At 38.5% G+C, this 4,415-nt stretch overlaps 1 long non-coding RNA gene across 1 annotated transcript; it reads right to left on the reverse strand.

Annotated features, from left to right (window-relative positions):
- Window positions 1–1,106: 1,106 nt before the first annotated feature.
- LOC135730167 (uncharacterized) lies at window positions 1,107–3,919 on the reverse strand. The gene is made up of 3 exons (XR_010525915.2): window positions 3,790–3,919; window positions 3,240–3,313; window positions 1,107–1,185 (listed from the first exon to the last, which is right to left on the reverse strand). It is a non-coding gene; the product is annotated as an uncharacterized lncRNA (long non-coding RNA).
- Window positions 3,920–4,415: the final 496 nt, after the last annotated feature.

Genomic DNA, 4,415 nt, shown 5'->3' on the forward strand with positions numbered 1-4,415 from the left:
AAATAGTTCTATTAATTAAGTATAATATTTCACTGCTCATATTATGATATTATGGATTATTAATATAATCACAATACATATAATATTATGTTAATATTACAGTGAAACTATAATTAGAAGACAATTAAAAGATTTTAGTTAAAACACCTCATTTAAGCCTAAAGATTGTGCATCCATCCTTTACAAAAGTAATCCAACCGGCTCCATGAAGATAAACAAAGGCCTTCTGAGGGTAATCCATGCGGTTTTGTGATAGAAATATCCATATTTAAAACTTTACAAACTAAGATAAATAGCTTCTGGTAACACCACCCCTCTTTCAGGAGAGAGTATTAGTGTAGTCTACGCACTTTTTTTGTGACGTATGACAAATGCGGAGGCACAGAGCAGCAGCAAAGACTGCAAAGTGCGTACACTCTCAAAGCTAGAACTTTTAGAATTTTCAAAAAATAAAAAAATAAAAATGTGATCATCCGATAAATAGATATATGCATCTTGGATGGCTTGAGGGTGAGTAAATCATGGATTTATTATCATTTTTGGCAGAACTATCCCTTTAAAATATACAGCAGGCTATTATGCGAAACATATCAATAACTACAAACATGCACGGGCTGTAACGATAAATCGTGAAAATGCGCGTTTTCTCAATGAATGAATTTGAATGAATTACGGTAAAATGCCGCCACATCCAAAAGCCAGAGGGCGCTCTCATGCAGAAACTAGCATTACAAACCCTATTCCAGGAAATGTCTAAAAGAATATTTATATCACCGTTCTTCAGATTGTTTCAGGTATTTTCATGATAATAAAGAATATTTTGAATGATTTTGTAATGCACGTTATAAACGACTCCGACTCAAAATGATTTTAGATTGATGAGGACTTCCTACTGACCAAAACGCCATAGTACACGCACAAGCTGCACATGAAACACAGAATCGCAGCCTTGCGATTCAGAATCGATTTCAGACAGGTCTTATTAATAGGACACGCGATTTATTGTTACAGCCCTAACATCCACCCTTTTCAAAGTAGAAACACTTAAGCAAAAACGTACAGGTTGCATGTCAATAAAGGACCTCTGGGCCTCCACAGTGGTAGATCTGAAGACTTTTCCTCCTCCCCTGTAAATGGATGGAGCTAGCAGAGTTGGCATCTTCAGTGCTGTTTCCCCTTTAGCAGCTAAATAATTTTGAGCAAATACAGTGTTTCAATAACATTTAAATAGTTTGCTGTATATAACAATTCATATTTATGAAGTAGTAATACTGAGACAACCACAGGCATTATTCAACCAATCAGAAAAGAGAAAAAAATAAAGGTGCATTCACACGGGGCGAAAGGGTCAACGCTTGACGGAAGGCTTGTCTTGTGTTGCGGCCAATCACAGTGGCCGCAACACATGCTCTGGTCTTGCATAAACATAATTGGCTGGCTCGCACTAGGTTATTTGCATAAGGTGATCTGATTGGATGACACACGCTTTGGTGCTTGAGAAGTTGAGAAATGTTCAACTTCTGCTGTGAGTAACGGCAGTGATGCGAAGTTGGTGGATCCACAATTCAGTTCGGCAAACGCATGACGTCACCCATTAAAAGTAAATGAGAAGCGTTAACACTTTCGCCCTGTGTGAAGTCATCAGGAGCCTTATTTGATAGCCCGCCCTCCCAATCGCGCTTCCAAACTCAAATGAGTGAGAGAATCGTGACAAAACTGTAAGCACAGAGGGACCAGTAGATGTTGGGTTATTTCTAGGGGTGGGACAAAAAATCGTCTCTTAGATGAATCGCGATTCGGACATGGGCCGATTCTGAATCGATTCACAAATGTCAAGAATCGATTCTTAAATGTTAGTTTACAAAATAATAAAGTGACGTTATCAGAACCAAAAGGCGGAACTCAACTGGGGGAGCGGTGATGCACACGGACAACTTAACAGAGCGCGCACTGCAAGAGCACATAGCAGAGCTTACAAGAGCAGAAGAGAAAGATAAATTTAAATGCTTGTAGGACTATACTGCATATATCTCTACATTGAATTTAGGGCTGTCACCATTACTCTATTCTTTTTGAGGAGTTTTAAAAAATCCTTGAGTACAAGTCGAGTACTCCTTAAAATAGCGGAGATGCGGTTTAGTAAAACAAACTAGAAAATTACAACAGTATCAGAAGCATACAAATCAGCGCTACGCTGCCTCTCTCTCGTTTGCTCGCTCACACACACACACACACACACACCGGGCGAGTGGATCAGCTCCTGCGTGAGGCAAGAATGCGGATCTTTGTGAATTTTGGAAGTTAAAGACGACTGAGCTGCAGTGGCCTGGCATAAGATTTATAAAAACACAGTTGAGAAGAAAGGCGCAGCAACTCAAAAAGACCTGCGTGTTTCACAATTACTCTAAAAGACCATAATGACAATTTCGCGCGTGGAGCAGCAGTTAACTTATGTGCGATCTACCAGCATTGCCTTTGAGATCGACGTATTGGACACCCCTGCCCTAAACCATCCACTGACTGTTTAGATATAACATGAATATACTTCTGTAAAAATATGCACATAGTTTGTTATTCAGTCACTGGGTGCGCTGCATTATATAAATACAGTAATGCTGCCAATCACTGTGTATAATGATGATGATTAGACGCTTAACGTTAGTCAGTTCGTGGAAGTTAATGCCGGTTAACATATAGAATTAATATGTCACGTTTAATTACTATTTTTACTGGTTTTAATGTCTTACAACAGAAACAGGACATATATGTATATAAGAATGACATTATTTATCCCATAGTTGCATTAAAGTACAGTATATGACAGTTAAGAGACTAGTAGCAAAAGCGCAAACATTAACCTGGCTTTGAGAGCAAATGTGACGTAATGACGTCACAGATATGCAAATTAGTACGTCAAGAATAATTCTGAATCGAATCGGGACCCTAAAAATCGATTACGAATCGATTCATGAGGGTCCAATTGATTCCCACCCCTAGTTATTTCAGAAAATGTTTTGACCTCTGTACGCAACAAGTCATTTACACATTTAAAACTGGTTTATTTTACACAAAGAAACAGATTATGCGCGATTAATTAGTATTTGCCGCTCATGAAACTGTGTTTTTGATTGCACGGCACTGTTTGCAGACCTGCAATGCTTTTGGCAGTATTTCAGCGCAAAAACGTGCCAAAAGTGTAAGCGTAAATATTAAGTGTAAATATTAAGTTTCAGTTTTACCTGTATTATCCTTCAGGCAAGGAAATTCATACACCAATGCCTTGTCACGGGCCTTCTTAGTGTCTGATGATGGCCTGTTATGTAGACAATAGCAGTTGATGATGAACTTTTGTCAAAAAAGCAGCAATATGGTAAGCTATTGCAGAAGCCTGTGTGATCTTACTCAGAATTTACTTAAAAATAATGTTGGTATTTTCATGTTCAAACACTAATGCTGCATACACACCAAACTTGAAGCATCACGCTCCTAGCTCTTTACTCAAGATTACTTACAAGATTTAACTTTGTGTCCTGCGCATTTTCCACTTGAGTTGAATATATTGTGTCAGATAAGTTTGAAACAAATAGCACATGTTTGCGGCAATCACGCGCAAGTTTGTGTCTTTGCATTGACTTTGTATGTAATTTACTTGCGCAAATCTTTGAATTTGCGTTTGGTGTGTACGCCCCCATAAGACTCGCTATAAAAAAAGAGATTGGTCAATTACGTTTTCTAAGCATTTGCTAGCTACTATATGTTTGCAGGCTTATTTAAATGTAGCTTACTCACGTTTCACCATTGGTTTCCAGCAGATGGGATGCAAGGAGTCTCACAAGTAGCCTCCTCTGCTTGGTGGTAATTGCTTGCACTAACGGTTTAATACGGATTTCCTCTCAGGGGTGCGTTCCAAAATCTGACGAACTGCCTATAAAAACAGAACAAAAATCAATGTCTTTTTAGGTCCATTAGAATTGAAATTTTATTCAGTTAATACCCAATACAAATAAAGTCGATACTTACAAATGCTAAAAAAAGTTCCACTGTCATGGTGATATGATCTGTTGGGGTCAATTCAGTGGATTCTACTGAACCCTGTTGGTGGATTGAACAAAAATCAAGAAAGAATATTTAAAGGGACACTCCACTTTTTTCGAAAATATGCTAATATGCTAATTTTCCAGCTCCCCTAGAGTTAAACATTTGATTCTTAATGTTTTGGAATTAGGGATGTCACGAGAACCGATACTTCGGTACCAAGTCGATACCAACATTTTTTTAAACATGACGGTACCTGCTTTCTCTGGTACTGGAGGTACCGAGACTGCAATACTCTTCCGGGACTGATGGGGGCAGCATATACGCGCGTGTGTATTTGACGCTCCACAAGAGTTAAAGATGAGGAAGAACGCCTCTCA

Source organism: Paramisgurnus dabryanus, chromosome 11 (assembly GCF_030506205.2).
Source record: "Paramisgurnus dabryanus chromosome 11, PD_genome_1.1, whole genome shotgun sequence".
Taxonomy (NCBI): domain Eukaryota; kingdom Metazoa; phylum Chordata; class Actinopteri; order Cypriniformes; family Cobitidae; genus Paramisgurnus; species Paramisgurnus dabryanus.